We start from the raw sequence: 10,155 nt of genomic DNA on the forward strand, positions 1-10,155 counted from the left end.
TGAATGGTTAGAACATTAGGGTAGTAAACTATATAAAGCTTACAGCACCTGGTATTCCCAGGCGGTCTTCCATCCAAGTACTAACCAGGCCCGACCCTGCTTAGCTTCCGAGATCAGACGAGTTCGGGCGTTCTCAAGGTGGTATGGCCGTAAGCGAAATCTGCTGCCAAAATTGGGCTATTTGAATGGTTAGAACATTAGGGTAGTAAACTATATAAAGCTTACAGCACCTGGTATTCCCAGGCGGTCTCCCATCCAAGTACTAACCAGGCCCGACCCTGCTTAGCTTCCGAGATCAGACGAGTTCGGGCGTTCTCAAGGTGGTATGGCCGTAAGCGAAATCTGCTGCCAAAATTGGGCTATTTGAATGGTTAGAACATTAGGGTAGTAAACTATATAAAGCTTACAACACCTGGTATTCCCAGGCGGTCTCCCATCCAAGTACTAACCAGGCCCGACCCTGCTTAGCTTCCGAGATCAGACGAGTTCGGGCGTTCTCAAGGTGGTATGGCCGTAAGCGAAATCTGCTGCCAAAATTGGGCTATTTGAATGGTTAGAACATTAGGTTAGTAAACTATATAAAGCTTACAGCACCTGGTATTCCCAGGCGGTCTCCCATCCAAGTACTAACCAGGCCCGACCCTGCTTAGCTTCCGAGATCAGACGAGTTCGGGCGTTCTCAAGGTGGTATGGCCGTAAGCGAAATCTGCTGCCAAAATTGGGCTATTTGAATGGTTAGAACATTAGGGTAGTAAACTATATAAAGCTTACAGCACCTGGTATTCCCAGGCCGTCTCCCATTCAAGTACTAACCAGGCCCGACCCTGCTTAGCTTCCGAGATCAGACGAGTTCGGACGTTCTCAAGGTGGTATGGCCGTAAGCGAAATCCGCTGCCAAAATTGGGCTATTTGAAGAAGAAAAAAAAAGAGACTCTTTCAGGCTTTCTGAAGAAACTCAGAGAATATTTCAGGCATTTCGAGGGGAAAAAAGACAATTTAGGATTTTTGAACCATTTCATTGACTCTTTTTTTTTTTTTTTTTTTTTATACAATAAAGCTTACAGCACCTGGTATTCCCAGGCGGTCTCCCATCCAAGTACTAACCTGGCCCGACCCTGCTTAGCTTCCGAGATCAGACGAGTTCGGGCGTTCTCAAGGTGGTATGGCCGTAAGCGAAATCTGCTGCCAAAATTGGGCTATTTGAATGGTTAGAACATTAGGGTAGTAAACTATATAAAGCTTACAGCACCTGGTATTCCCAGGCGGTCTCCCATCCAAGTACTAACCAGGCCCGACCCTGCTTAGCTTCCGAGATCAGACGAGTTCGGGCGTTCTCAAGGTGGTATGGCCGTAAGCGAAATCTGTTGCCAAAATTGGGCTATTTGAATGGTTAGAACATTAGGGTAGTAAACTATATAAAGCTTACAGCACCTGGTATTCCCAGGCGGTCTCCCATTCAAGTACTAACCAGGCCCGACCCTGCTTAGCTTCCGAGATCAGACGAGTTCGGGCGTTCTCAAGGTGGTATGGCCGTAAGCGAAATCCGCTGCCAAAATTGGGCTATTTGAAGAAGAAAAAAAAAGAGACTCTTTCAGGCTTTCTGAAGAAACTCAGAGAATATTTCAGGCATTTCGAGGGGAAAAAAGACAATTTAGGATTTTTGAACCATTTCATTGACTCTTTTTTTTTTTTTTTTTTTTTTAAACAATAAAGCTTACAGCACCTGGTATTCCCAGGCGGTCTCCCATCCAAGTACTAACCAGGCCCGACCCTGCTTAGCTTCCGAGATCAGACGAGTTCGGGCGTTCTCAAGGTGGTATGGCCGTAAGCGAAATCTGCTGCCAAAATTGGGCTATTTGAATGGTTAGAACATTAGGGTAGTAAACTATATAAAGCTTACAGCACCTGGTATTCCCAGGCGGTCTCCCATCCAAGTACTAACCAGGCCCGACCCTGCTTAGCTTCCGAGATCAGACGAGTTCGGGCGTTCTCAAGGTGGTATGGCCGTAAGCGAAATCTGCTGCCAAAATTGGGCTATTTGAATGGTTAGAACATTAGGGTAGTAAACTATATAAAGCTTACAGCACCTGGTTATTCCCAGGCGGTCTCCCATCCAAGTACTAACCAGGCCCGACCCTGCTTAGCTTCCGAGATCAGACGAGTTCGGGCGTTCTCAAGGTGGTATGGCCGTAAGCGAAATCTGCTGCCAAAATTGGGCTATTTGAATGGTTAGAACATTAGGGTAGTAAACTTTATAAAGCTTACAGCACCTGGTATTCCCAGGCCGTCTCCCATTCAAGTACTAACCAGGCCCGACCCTGCTTAGCTTCCGAGATCAGACGAGTTCGGGCGTTCTCAAGGTGGTATGGCCGTAAGCGAAATCCGCTGCCAAAATTGGGCTATTTTAAGAAGAAAAAAAAAGAGACTCTTTCAGGCTTTCTGAAGAAACTCAGAGAATATTTCAGGCATTTCGAGGGGAAAAAAGACAATTTAGGATTTTTGAACCATTTCATTGACTCTTTTTTTTTTTTTTTTTTTTTAAACAATAAAGCTTACAGCACCTGGTATTCCCAGGCGGTCTCCCATCCAAGTACTAACCAGGCCCGACCCTGCTTAGCTTCCGAGATCAGACGAGTTCGGGCGTTCTCAAGGTGGTATGGCCGTAAGCGAAATGTGCTGCCAAAATTGGGCTATTTGAATGGTTAGAACATTAGGGTAGTAAACTATATAAAGCTTACAGCACCTGGTATTCCCAGGCGGTCTCCCATCCAAGTACTAACCAGGCCCGACCCTGCTTAGCTTCCGAGATCAGACGAGTTCGGGCGTTCTCAAGGTGGTATGGCCGTAAGCGAAATCTGCTGCCAAAATTGGGCTATTTGAATGGTTAGAACATTAGGGTAGTAAACTATATAAAGCTTACAGCACCTGGTATTCCCAGGCGGTCTCCCATCCAAGTACTAACCAGGCCCGACCCTGCTTAGCTTTCGAGATCAGACGAGTTCGGGCGTTCTCAAGGTGGTATGGCCGTAAGCGAAATCTGTTGCCAAAATTGGGCTATTTGAATGGTTAGAACATTAGGGTAGTAAACTATATAAAGCTTACAGCACCTGGTATTCCCAGGCGGTCTCCCATTCAAGTACTAACCAGGCCCGACCCTGCTTAGCTTCCGAGATCAGACGAGTTCGGGCGTTCTCAAGGTGGTATGGCCGTAAGCGAAATCCGCTGCCAAAATTGGGCTATTTGAAGAAGAAAAAAAAAGAGACTCTTTCAGGCTTTCTGAAGAAACTCAGAGAATATTTCAGGCATTTCGAGGGGAAAAAAGACAATTTAGGATTTTTGAACCATTTCATTGACTCTTTTTTTTTTTTTTTTTTTTTTTAAACAATAAAGCTTACAGCACCTGGTATTCCCAGGCGGTCTCCCATCCAAGTACTAACCAGGCCCGACCCTGCTTAGCTTCCGAGATCAGACGAGTTCGGGCGTTCTCAAGGTGGTATGGCCGTAAGCGAAATCTGCTGCCAAAATTGGGCTATTTGAATGGTTAGAACATTAGGGTAGTAAACTATATAAAGCTTACAGCACCTGGTATTCCCAGGCGGTCTCCCATCCAAGTACTAACCAGGCCCGACCCTGCTTAGCTTCCGAGATCAGACGAGTTCGGGCGTTCTCAAGGTGGTATGGCCGTAAGCGAAATCTGCTGCCAAAATTGGGCTATTTGAATGGTTAGAACATTAGGGTAGTAAACTATATAAAGCTTACAGCACCTGGTATTCCCAGGCGGTCTCCCATTCAAGTACTAACCAGGCCCGACCCTGCTTAGCTTCCGAGATCAGACGAGTTCGGGCGTTCTCAAGGTGGTATGGCCGTAAGCGAAATCCGCTGCCAAAATTGGGCTATTTGAAGAAGAAAAAAAAAGAGACTCTTTCAGGCTTTCTGAAGAAACTCAGAGAATATTTCAGGCATTTCGAGGGGAAAAAAGACAATTTAGGATTTTTGAACCATTTCATTGACTCTTTTTTTTTTTTTTTTTTTTTAAACAATAAAGCTTACAGCACCTGGTATTCCCAGGCGGTCTCCCATCCAAGTACTAACCAGGCCCGACCCTGCTTAGCTTCCGAGATCAGACGAGTTCGGGCGTTCTCAAGGTGGTATGGCCGTAAGCGAAATCTGCTGCCAAAATTGGGCTATTTGAATGGTTAGAACATTAGGGTAGTAAACTATATAAAGCTTACAGCACCTGGTATTCCCAGGCGGTCTCCCATCCAAGTACTAACCAGGCCCGACCCTGCTTAGCTTCCGAGATCAGACGAGTTCGGGCGTTCTCAAGGTGGTATGGCCGTAAGCGAAATCTGCTGCCAAAATTGGGCTATTTGAATGGTTAGAACATTAGGGTAGTAAACTATATAAAGCTTACAGCACCTGGTATTCCCAGGCGGTCTCCCATCCAAGTACTAACCAGGCCCGACCCTGCTTAGCTTCCGAGATCAGACGAGTTCGGGCGTCCTCAAGGTGGTATGGCCGTAAGCGAAATCTGCTGCCAAAATTGGGCTATTTGAATGGTTAGAACATTAGGGTAGTAAACTATATAAAGCTTACAGCACCTGGTATTCCCAGGCGGTCTCCCATCCAAGTACTAACCAGGCCCGACCCTGCTTAGCTTCCGAGATCAGACGAGTTCGGGCGTCCTCAAGGTGGTATGGCCGTAAGCGAAATCTGCTGCCAAAATTGGGCTATTTGAATGGTTAGAACATTAGGGTAGTAAACTATATAAAGCTTACAGCACCTGGTATTCCCAGGCGGTCTCCCATCCAAGTACTAACCAGGCCCGACCCTGCTTAGCTTCCGAGATCAGACGAGTTCGGGCGTTCTCAAGGTGGTATGGCCGTAAGCGAAATCTGCTGCCAAAATTGGGCTATTTGAATGGTTAGAACATTAGGGTAGTAAACTATATAAAGCTTACAGCACCTGGTATTCCCAGGCGGTCTCCCATCCAAGTACTAACCAGGCCCGACCCTGCTTAGCTTCCGAGATCAGACGAGTTCGGGCGTTCTCAAGGTGGTATGGCCGTAAGCGAAATCTGCTGCCAAAATTGGGCTATTTGAATGGTTAGAACATTAGGGTAGTAAACTATATAAAGCTTACAGCACCTGGTATTCCCAGGCGGTCTCCCATCCAAGTACTAACCAGGCCCGACCCTGCTTAGCTTCCGAGATCAGACGAGTTCGGGCGTTCTCAAGGTGGTATGGCCGTAAGCGAAATCTGCTGCCAAAATTGGGCTATTTGAATGGTTAGAACATTAGGGTAGTAAACTATATAAAGCTTACAGCACCTGGTATTCCCAGGCGGTCTCCCATCCAAGTACTAACCAGGCCCGACCCTGCTTAGCTTCCGAGATCAGACGAGTTCGGGCGTTCTCAAGGTGGTATGGCCGTAAGCGAAATCTGCTGCCAAAATTGGGCTATTTGAATGGTTAGAACATTAGGGTAGTAAACTATATAAAGCTTACAGCACCTGGTATTCCCAGGCGGTCTCCCATCCAAGTACTAACCAGGCCCGACCCTGCTTAGCTTCCGAGATCAGACGAGTTCGGGCGTTCTCAAGGTGGTATGGCCGTAAGCGAAATCTGCTGCCAAAATTGGGCTATTTGAATGGTTAGAACATTAGGGTAGTAAACTATATAAAGCTTACAGCACCTGGTATTCCCAGGCGGTCTCCCATTCAAGTACTAACCAGGCCCGACCCTGCTTAGCTTCCGAGATCAGACGAGTTCGGGCGTTCTCAAGGTGGTATGGCCGTAAGCGAAATCCGCTGCCAAAATTGGGCTATTTGAAGAAGAAAAAAAAAGAGACTCTTTCAGGCTTTCTGAAGAAACTCAGAGAATATTTCAGGCATTTCGAGGGGAAAAAAGACAATTTAGGATTTTTGAACCATTTCATTGACTCTTTTTTTTTTTTTTTTTTTTTAAACAATAAAGCTTACAGCACCTGGTATTCCCAGGCGGTCTCCCATCCAAGTACTAACCAGGCCCGACCCTGCTTAGCTTCCGAGATCAGACGAGTTCGGGCGTTCTCAAGGTGGTATGGCCGTAAGCGAAATCTGCTGCCAAAATTGGGCTATTTGAATGGTTAGAACATTAGGGTAGTAAACTATATAAAGCTTACAGCACCTGGTATTCCCAGGCGGTCTCCCATCCAAGTACTAACCAGGCCCGACCCTGCTTAGCTTCCGAGATCAGACGAGTTCGGGCGTTCTCAAGGTGGTATGGCCGTAAGCGAAATCTGCTGCCAAAATTGGGCTATTTGAATGGTTAGAACATTAGGGTAGTAAACTATATAAAGCTTACAGCACCTGGTATTCCCAGGCGGTCTCCCATCCAAGTACTAACCAGGCCCGACCCTGCTTAGCTTCCGAGATCAGACGAGTTCGGGCGTCCTCAAGGTGGTATGGCCGTAAGCGAAATCTGCTGCCAAAATTGGGCTATTTGAATGGTTAGAACATTAGGGTAGTAAACTATATAAAGCTTACAGCACCTGGTATTCCCAGGCGGTCTCCCATCCAAGTACTAACCAGGCCCGACCCTGCTTAGCTTCCGAGATCAGACGAGTTCGGGCGTCCTCAAGGTGGTATGGCCGTAAGCGAAATCTGCTGCCAAAATTGGGCTATTTGAATGGTTAGAACATTAGGGTAGTAAACTATATAAAGCTTACAGCACCTGGTATTCCCAGGCGGTCTCCCATCCAAGTACTAACCAGGCCCGACCCTGCTTAGCTTCCGAGATCAGACGAGTTCGGGCGTTCTCAAGGTGGTATGGCCGTAAGCGAAATCTGCTGCCAAAATTGGGCTATTTGAATGGTTAGAACATTAGGGTAGTAAACTATATAAAGCTTACAGCACCTGGTATTCCCAGGCGGTCTCCCATCCAAGTACTAACCAGGCCCGACCCTGCTTAGCTTCCGAGATCAGACGAGTTCGGGCGTTCTCAAGGTGGTATGGCCGTAAGCGAAATCTGCTGCCAAAATTGGGCTATTTGAATGGTTAGAACATTAGGGTAGTAAACTATATAAAGCTTACAGCACCTGGTATTCCCAGGCGGTCTCCCATCCAAGTACTAACCAGGCCCGACCCTGCTTAGCTTCCGAGATCAGACGAGTTCGGGCGTTCTCAAGGTGGTATGGCCGTAAGCGAAATCTGCTGCCAAAATTGGGCTATTTGAATGGTTAGAACATTAGGGTAGTAAACTATATAAAGCTTACAGCACCTGGTATTCCCAGGCGGTCTCCCATCCAAGTACTAACCAGGCCCGACCCTGCTTAGCTTCCGAGATCAGACGAGTTCGGGCGTTCTCAAGGTGGTATGGCCGTAAGCGAAATCTGCTGCCAAAATTGGGCTATTTGAATGGTTAGAACATTAGGGTAGTAAACTATATAAAGCTTACAGCACCTGGTATTCCCAGGCGGTCTCCCATCCAAGTACTAACCAGGCCCGACCCTGCTTAGCTTCCGAGATCAGACGAGTTCGGGCGTTCTCAAGGTGGTATGGCCGTAAGCGAAATCTGCTGCCAAAATTGGGCTATTTGAATGGTTAGAACATTAGGGTAGTAAACTATATAAAGCTTACAGCACCTGGTATTCCCAGGCGGTCTCCCATTCAAGTACTAACCAGGCCCGACCCTGCTTAGCTTCCGAGATCAGACGAGTTCGGGCGTTCTCAAGGTGGTATGGCCGTAAGCGAAATCCGCTGCCAAAATTGGGCTATTTGAAGAAGAAAAAAAAAGAGACTCTTTCAGGCTTTCTGAAGAAACTCAGAGAATATTTCAGGCATTTCGAGGGGAAAAAAGACAATTTAGGATTTTTGAACCATTTCATTGACTCTTTTTTTTTTTTTTTTTTTTTAAACAATAAAGCTTACAGCACCTGGTATTCCCAGGCGGTCTCCCATCCAAGTACTATCCAGGCCCGACCCTGCTTAGCTTCCGAGATCAGACGAGTTCGGGCGTTCTCAAGGTGGTATGGCCGTAAGCGAAATCTGCTGCCAAAATTGGGCTATTTGAATGGTTAGAACATTAGGGTAGTAAACTATATAAAGCTTACAGCACCTGGTATTCCCAGGCGGTCTTCCATCCAAGTACTAACCAGGCCCGACCCTGCTTAGCTTCCGAGATCAGACGAGTTCGGGCGTTCTCAAGGTGGTATGGCCGTAAGCGAAATCTGCTGCCAAAATTGGGCTATTTGAATGGTTAGAACATTAGGGTAGTAAACTATATAAAGCTTACAGCACCTGGTATTCCCAGGCGGTCTCCCATCCAAGTACTAACCAGGCCCGACCCTGCTTAGCTTCCGAGATCAGACGAGTTCGGGCGTTCTTAAGGTGGTATGGCCGTAAGCGAAATCTGCTGCCAAAATTGGGCTATTTGAATGGTTAGAACATTAGGGTAGTAAACTATATAAAGCTTACAGCACCTGGTATTCCCAGGCGGTCTCCCATTCAAGTACTAACCAGGCCCGACCCTGCTTAGCTTCCGAGATCAGACGAGTTCGGGCGTTCTCAAGGTGGTATGGCCGTAAGCGAAATCCGCTGCCAAAATTGGGCTATTTGAAGAAGAAAAAAAAAGAGACTCTTTCAGGCTTTCTGAAGAAACTCAGAGAATATTTCAGGCATTTCGAGGGGAAAAAAGACAATTTAGGATTTTTGAACCATTTCATTGACTCTTTTTTTTTTTTTTTTTTTTTTTATACAATAAAGCTTACAGCACCTGGTATTCCCAGGCGGTCTCCCATCCAAGTACTAACCTGGCCCGACCCTGCTTAGCTTCCGAGATCAGACGAGTTCGGGCGTTCTCAAGGTGGTATGGCCGTAAGCGAAATCTGCTGCCAAAATTGGGCTATTTGAATGGTTAGAACATTAGGGTAGTAAACTATATAAAGCTTACAGCACCTGGTATTCCCAGGCGGTCTCCCATCCAAGTACTAACCAGGCCCGACCCTGCTTAGCTTCCGAGATCAGACGAGTTCGGGCGTTCTCAAGGTGGTATGGCCGTAAGCGAAATCTGTTGCCAAAATTGGGCTATTTGAATGGTTAGAACATTAGGGTAGTAAACTATATAAAGCTTACAGCACCTGGTATTCCCAGGCGGTCTCCCATTCAAGTACTAACCAGGCCCGACCCTGCTTAGCTTCCGAGATCAGACGAGTTCGGGCGTTCTCAAGGTGGTATGGCCGTAAGCGAAATCTGCTGCCAAAATTGGGCTATTTGAATGGTTAGAACATTAGGGTAGTAAACTATATAAAGCTTACAGCACCTGGTATTCCCAGGCGGTCTCCCATCCAAGTACTAACCAGGCCCGACCCTGCTTAGCTTCCGAGATCAGACGAGTTCGGGCGTTCTCAAGGTGGTATGGCCGTAAGCGAAATCTGCTGCCAAAATTGGGCTATTTGAATGGTTAGAACATTAGGGTAGTAAACTATATAAAGCTTACAGCACCTGGTATTCCCAGGCGGTCTCCCATTCAAGTACTAACCAGGCCCGACCCTGCTTAGCTTCCGAGATCAGACGAGTTCGGGCGTTCTCAAGGTGGTATGGCCGTAAGCGAAATCCGCTGCCAAAATTGGGCTATTTGAAGAAGAAAAAAAAAGAGACTCTTTCAGGCTTTCTGAAGAAACTCAGAGAATATTTCAGGCATTTCGAGGGGAAAAAAGACAATTTAGGATTTTTGAACCATTTCATTGACTCTTTTTTTTTTTTTTTTTTTTTTAAACAATAAAGCTTACAGCACCTGGTATTCCCAGGCGGTCTCCCATCCAAGTACTAACCAGGCCCGACCCTGCTTAGCTTCCGAGATCAGACGAGTTCGGGCGTTCTCAAGGTGGTATGGCCGTAAGCGAAATCTGCTGCCAAAATTGGGCTATTTGAATGGTTAGAACATTAGGGTAGTAAACTATATAAAGCTTACAGCACCTGGTATTCCCAGGCGGTCTTCCATCCAAGTACTAACCAGGCCCGACCCTGCTTAGCTTCCGAGATCAGACGAGTTCGGGCGTTCTCAAGGTGGTATGGCCGTAAGCGAAATCTGCTGCCAAAATTGGGCTATTTGAATGGTTAGAACATTAGGGTAGTAAACTATATAAAGCTTACAGCACCTGGTATTCCCAGGCGGTC

At 46.7% G+C, this 10,155-nt stretch overlaps 50 non-coding genes and 1 pseudogene across 50 annotated transcripts in view; all 51 read right to left on the reverse strand.

Annotated features, from left to right (window-relative positions):
* Window positions 1-36: 36 nt before the first annotated feature.
* LOC148990799 (5S ribosomal RNA) lies at window positions 37-155 on the reverse strand. Its single transcript, XR_016161766.1, has one exon. It is a non-coding gene; the product is annotated as a 5S ribosomal RNA (ribosomal RNA).
* Window positions 156-218: 63 nt separating this feature from the next.
* Window positions 219-337, reverse strand: LOC148990800 (5S ribosomal RNA). Its single transcript, XR_016157126.1, has one exon. It is a non-coding gene; the product is annotated as a 5S ribosomal RNA (ribosomal RNA).
* Window positions 338-400: 63 nt separating this feature from the next.
* On the reverse strand, window positions 401-519 carry LOC148990801 (5S ribosomal RNA). Its single transcript, XR_016161561.1, has one exon. It is a non-coding gene; the product is annotated as a 5S ribosomal RNA (ribosomal RNA).
* A 63-nt stretch (window positions 520-582) lies between these two features.
* Window positions 583-701, reverse strand: LOC148990802 (5S ribosomal RNA). Its single transcript, XR_016157127.1, has one exon. It is a non-coding gene; the product is annotated as a 5S ribosomal RNA (ribosomal RNA).
* A 63-nt stretch (window positions 702-764) lies between these two features.
* Window positions 765-883, reverse strand: LOC148990803 (5S ribosomal RNA; annotated as a pseudogene).
* Window positions 884-1,055: 172 nt separating this feature from the next.
* On the reverse strand, window positions 1,056-1,174 carry LOC148990804 (5S ribosomal RNA). Its single transcript, XR_016155491.1, has one exon. It is a non-coding gene; the product is annotated as a 5S ribosomal RNA (ribosomal RNA).
* Window positions 1,175-1,237: 63 nt separating this feature from the next.
* Window positions 1,238-1,356, reverse strand: LOC148990805 (5S ribosomal RNA). Its single transcript, XR_016157128.1, has one exon. It is a non-coding gene; the product is annotated as a 5S ribosomal RNA (ribosomal RNA).
* A 63-nt stretch (window positions 1,357-1,419) lies between these two features.
* On the reverse strand, window positions 1,420-1,538 carry LOC148990806 (5S ribosomal RNA). The gene has a single exon (XR_016160846.1). It is a non-coding gene; the product is annotated as a 5S ribosomal RNA (ribosomal RNA).
* Window positions 1,539-1,711: 173 nt separating this feature from the next.
* Window positions 1,712-1,830, reverse strand: LOC148990807 (5S ribosomal RNA). Its single transcript, XR_016157129.1, has one exon. It is a non-coding gene; the product is annotated as a 5S ribosomal RNA (ribosomal RNA).
* Window positions 1,831-1,893: 63 nt separating this feature from the next.
* On the reverse strand, window positions 1,894-2,012 carry LOC148990808 (5S ribosomal RNA). The gene has a single exon (XR_016157130.1). It is a non-coding gene; the product is annotated as a 5S ribosomal RNA (ribosomal RNA).
* A 63-nt stretch (window positions 2,013-2,075) lies between these two features.
* LOC148990809 (5S ribosomal RNA) lies at window positions 2,076-2,195 on the reverse strand. The gene has a single exon (XR_016162187.1). It is a non-coding gene; the product is annotated as a 5S ribosomal RNA (ribosomal RNA).
* A 63-nt stretch (window positions 2,196-2,258) lies between these two features.
* LOC148990810 (5S ribosomal RNA) lies at window positions 2,259-2,377 on the reverse strand. The gene has a single exon (XR_016163814.1). It is a non-coding gene; the product is annotated as a 5S ribosomal RNA (ribosomal RNA).
* A 172-nt stretch (window positions 2,378-2,549) lies between these two features.
* LOC148990811 (5S ribosomal RNA) lies at window positions 2,550-2,668 on the reverse strand. Its single transcript, XR_016157132.1, has one exon. It is a non-coding gene; the product is annotated as a 5S ribosomal RNA (ribosomal RNA).
* A 63-nt stretch (window positions 2,669-2,731) lies between these two features.
* LOC148990812 (5S ribosomal RNA) lies at window positions 2,732-2,850 on the reverse strand. Its single transcript, XR_016157133.1, has one exon. It is a non-coding gene; the product is annotated as a 5S ribosomal RNA (ribosomal RNA).
* Window positions 2,851-2,913: 63 nt separating this feature from the next.
* Window positions 2,914-3,032, reverse strand: LOC148990813 (5S ribosomal RNA). The gene has a single exon (XR_016162535.1). It is a non-coding gene; the product is annotated as a 5S ribosomal RNA (ribosomal RNA).
* A 63-nt stretch (window positions 3,033-3,095) lies between these two features.
* Window positions 3,096-3,214, reverse strand: LOC148990814 (5S ribosomal RNA). The gene has a single exon (XR_016160848.1). It is a non-coding gene; the product is annotated as a 5S ribosomal RNA (ribosomal RNA).
* Window positions 3,215-3,388: 174 nt separating this feature from the next.
* LOC148990815 (5S ribosomal RNA) lies at window positions 3,389-3,507 on the reverse strand. Its single transcript, XR_016157134.1, has one exon. It is a non-coding gene; the product is annotated as a 5S ribosomal RNA (ribosomal RNA).
* A 63-nt stretch (window positions 3,508-3,570) lies between these two features.
* On the reverse strand, window positions 3,571-3,689 carry LOC148990816 (5S ribosomal RNA). The gene has a single exon (XR_016157135.1). It is a non-coding gene; the product is annotated as a 5S ribosomal RNA (ribosomal RNA).
* A 63-nt stretch (window positions 3,690-3,752) lies between these two features.
* LOC148990817 (5S ribosomal RNA) lies at window positions 3,753-3,871 on the reverse strand. The gene has a single exon (XR_016160849.1). It is a non-coding gene; the product is annotated as a 5S ribosomal RNA (ribosomal RNA).
* Window positions 3,872-4,043: 172 nt separating this feature from the next.
* LOC148990818 (5S ribosomal RNA) lies at window positions 4,044-4,162 on the reverse strand. The gene has a single exon (XR_016157136.1). It is a non-coding gene; the product is annotated as a 5S ribosomal RNA (ribosomal RNA).
* A 63-nt stretch (window positions 4,163-4,225) lies between these two features.
* On the reverse strand, window positions 4,226-4,344 carry LOC148990819 (5S ribosomal RNA). Its single transcript, XR_016157137.1, has one exon. It is a non-coding gene; the product is annotated as a 5S ribosomal RNA (ribosomal RNA).
* Window positions 4,345-4,407: 63 nt separating this feature from the next.
* Window positions 4,408-4,526, reverse strand: LOC148990820 (5S ribosomal RNA). Its single transcript, XR_016161500.1, has one exon. It is a non-coding gene; the product is annotated as a 5S ribosomal RNA (ribosomal RNA).
* A 63-nt stretch (window positions 4,527-4,589) lies between these two features.
* Window positions 4,590-4,708, reverse strand: LOC148990821 (5S ribosomal RNA). Its single transcript, XR_016161501.1, has one exon. It is a non-coding gene; the product is annotated as a 5S ribosomal RNA (ribosomal RNA).
* Window positions 4,709-4,771: 63 nt separating this feature from the next.
* On the reverse strand, window positions 4,772-4,890 carry LOC148990822 (5S ribosomal RNA). The gene has a single exon (XR_016157138.1). It is a non-coding gene; the product is annotated as a 5S ribosomal RNA (ribosomal RNA).
* Window positions 4,891-4,953: 63 nt separating this feature from the next.
* On the reverse strand, window positions 4,954-5,072 carry LOC148990823 (5S ribosomal RNA). The gene has a single exon (XR_016157139.1). It is a non-coding gene; the product is annotated as a 5S ribosomal RNA (ribosomal RNA).
* Window positions 5,073-5,135: 63 nt separating this feature from the next.
* Window positions 5,136-5,254, reverse strand: LOC148990824 (5S ribosomal RNA). The gene has a single exon (XR_016157140.1). It is a non-coding gene; the product is annotated as a 5S ribosomal RNA (ribosomal RNA).
* Window positions 5,255-5,317: 63 nt separating this feature from the next.
* Window positions 5,318-5,436, reverse strand: LOC148990825 (5S ribosomal RNA). The gene has a single exon (XR_016157141.1). It is a non-coding gene; the product is annotated as a 5S ribosomal RNA (ribosomal RNA).
* Window positions 5,437-5,499: 63 nt separating this feature from the next.
* On the reverse strand, window positions 5,500-5,618 carry LOC148990826 (5S ribosomal RNA). Its single transcript, XR_016157143.1, has one exon. It is a non-coding gene; the product is annotated as a 5S ribosomal RNA (ribosomal RNA).
* Window positions 5,619-5,681: 63 nt separating this feature from the next.
* LOC148990827 (5S ribosomal RNA) lies at window positions 5,682-5,800 on the reverse strand. Its single transcript, XR_016160850.1, has one exon. It is a non-coding gene; the product is annotated as a 5S ribosomal RNA (ribosomal RNA).
* Window positions 5,801-5,972: 172 nt separating this feature from the next.
* LOC148990828 (5S ribosomal RNA) lies at window positions 5,973-6,091 on the reverse strand. The gene has a single exon (XR_016157144.1). It is a non-coding gene; the product is annotated as a 5S ribosomal RNA (ribosomal RNA).
* A 63-nt stretch (window positions 6,092-6,154) lies between these two features.
* LOC148990829 (5S ribosomal RNA) lies at window positions 6,155-6,273 on the reverse strand. Its single transcript, XR_016157145.1, has one exon. It is a non-coding gene; the product is annotated as a 5S ribosomal RNA (ribosomal RNA).
* Window positions 6,274-6,336: 63 nt separating this feature from the next.
* LOC148990830 (5S ribosomal RNA) lies at window positions 6,337-6,455 on the reverse strand. The gene has a single exon (XR_016161502.1). It is a non-coding gene; the product is annotated as a 5S ribosomal RNA (ribosomal RNA).
* Window positions 6,456-6,518: 63 nt separating this feature from the next.
* Window positions 6,519-6,637, reverse strand: LOC148990831 (5S ribosomal RNA). Its single transcript, XR_016161504.1, has one exon. It is a non-coding gene; the product is annotated as a 5S ribosomal RNA (ribosomal RNA).
* Window positions 6,638-6,700: 63 nt separating this feature from the next.
* On the reverse strand, window positions 6,701-6,819 carry LOC148990832 (5S ribosomal RNA). Its single transcript, XR_016157146.1, has one exon. It is a non-coding gene; the product is annotated as a 5S ribosomal RNA (ribosomal RNA).
* Window positions 6,820-6,882: 63 nt separating this feature from the next.
* Window positions 6,883-7,001, reverse strand: LOC148990833 (5S ribosomal RNA). The gene has a single exon (XR_016157147.1). It is a non-coding gene; the product is annotated as a 5S ribosomal RNA (ribosomal RNA).
* Window positions 7,002-7,064: 63 nt separating this feature from the next.
* On the reverse strand, window positions 7,065-7,183 carry LOC148990834 (5S ribosomal RNA). The gene has a single exon (XR_016157148.1). It is a non-coding gene; the product is annotated as a 5S ribosomal RNA (ribosomal RNA).
* A 63-nt stretch (window positions 7,184-7,246) lies between these two features.
* LOC148990835 (5S ribosomal RNA) lies at window positions 7,247-7,365 on the reverse strand. The gene has a single exon (XR_016157149.1). It is a non-coding gene; the product is annotated as a 5S ribosomal RNA (ribosomal RNA).
* A 63-nt stretch (window positions 7,366-7,428) lies between these two features.
* LOC148990836 (5S ribosomal RNA) lies at window positions 7,429-7,547 on the reverse strand. Its single transcript, XR_016157150.1, has one exon. It is a non-coding gene; the product is annotated as a 5S ribosomal RNA (ribosomal RNA).
* A 63-nt stretch (window positions 7,548-7,610) lies between these two features.
* On the reverse strand, window positions 7,611-7,729 carry LOC148990837 (5S ribosomal RNA). Its single transcript, XR_016160851.1, has one exon. It is a non-coding gene; the product is annotated as a 5S ribosomal RNA (ribosomal RNA).
* A 172-nt stretch (window positions 7,730-7,901) lies between these two features.
* On the reverse strand, window positions 7,902-8,020 carry LOC148990838 (5S ribosomal RNA). The gene has a single exon (XR_016160297.1). It is a non-coding gene; the product is annotated as a 5S ribosomal RNA (ribosomal RNA).
* Window positions 8,021-8,083: 63 nt separating this feature from the next.
* On the reverse strand, window positions 8,084-8,202 carry LOC148990839 (5S ribosomal RNA). Its single transcript, XR_016161767.1, has one exon. It is a non-coding gene; the product is annotated as a 5S ribosomal RNA (ribosomal RNA).
* Window positions 8,203-8,265: 63 nt separating this feature from the next.
* On the reverse strand, window positions 8,266-8,384 carry LOC148990840 (5S ribosomal RNA). The gene has a single exon (XR_016162577.1). It is a non-coding gene; the product is annotated as a 5S ribosomal RNA (ribosomal RNA).
* A 63-nt stretch (window positions 8,385-8,447) lies between these two features.
* Window positions 8,448-8,566, reverse strand: LOC148990841 (5S ribosomal RNA). The gene has a single exon (XR_016160852.1). It is a non-coding gene; the product is annotated as a 5S ribosomal RNA (ribosomal RNA).
* Window positions 8,567-8,740: 174 nt separating this feature from the next.
* Window positions 8,741-8,859, reverse strand: LOC148990842 (5S ribosomal RNA). Its single transcript, XR_016155502.1, has one exon. It is a non-coding gene; the product is annotated as a 5S ribosomal RNA (ribosomal RNA).
* Window positions 8,860-8,922: 63 nt separating this feature from the next.
* LOC148990843 (5S ribosomal RNA) lies at window positions 8,923-9,041 on the reverse strand. Its single transcript, XR_016157151.1, has one exon. It is a non-coding gene; the product is annotated as a 5S ribosomal RNA (ribosomal RNA).
* Window positions 9,042-9,104: 63 nt separating this feature from the next.
* Window positions 9,105-9,223, reverse strand: LOC148990844 (5S ribosomal RNA). Its single transcript, XR_016160853.1, has one exon. It is a non-coding gene; the product is annotated as a 5S ribosomal RNA (ribosomal RNA).
* A 63-nt stretch (window positions 9,224-9,286) lies between these two features.
* Window positions 9,287-9,405, reverse strand: LOC148990845 (5S ribosomal RNA). The gene has a single exon (XR_016157152.1). It is a non-coding gene; the product is annotated as a 5S ribosomal RNA (ribosomal RNA).
* A 63-nt stretch (window positions 9,406-9,468) lies between these two features.
* On the reverse strand, window positions 9,469-9,587 carry LOC148990846 (5S ribosomal RNA). The gene has a single exon (XR_016160854.1). It is a non-coding gene; the product is annotated as a 5S ribosomal RNA (ribosomal RNA).
* A 173-nt stretch (window positions 9,588-9,760) lies between these two features.
* Window positions 9,761-9,879, reverse strand: LOC148990847 (5S ribosomal RNA). Its single transcript, XR_016157154.1, has one exon. It is a non-coding gene; the product is annotated as a 5S ribosomal RNA (ribosomal RNA).
* Window positions 9,880-9,942: 63 nt separating this feature from the next.
* LOC148990848 (5S ribosomal RNA) lies at window positions 9,943-10,061 on the reverse strand. Its single transcript, XR_016161768.1, has one exon. It is a non-coding gene; the product is annotated as a 5S ribosomal RNA (ribosomal RNA).
* Window positions 10,062-10,124: 63 nt separating this feature from the next.
* LOC148990849 (5S ribosomal RNA) overlaps window positions 10,125-10,155 on the reverse strand; it is a 119-nt gene continuing 88 nt past the window's right edge. Inside the window, exon 1 of the ribosomal RNA XR_016157155.1 lies at window positions 10,125-10,155. This exon is cut by the window's right edge and continues 88 nt beyond it. This is a non-coding gene — a ribosomal RNA (5S ribosomal RNA).

This window comes from Pimephales promelas, chromosome 3, assembly GCF_988280905.1.
Source record: "Pimephales promelas chromosome 3, fPimPro1.hap1.1, whole genome shotgun sequence".
Classification (NCBI taxonomy): Eukaryota; Metazoa; Chordata; class Actinopteri; order Cypriniformes; family Leuciscidae; genus Pimephales; species Pimephales promelas.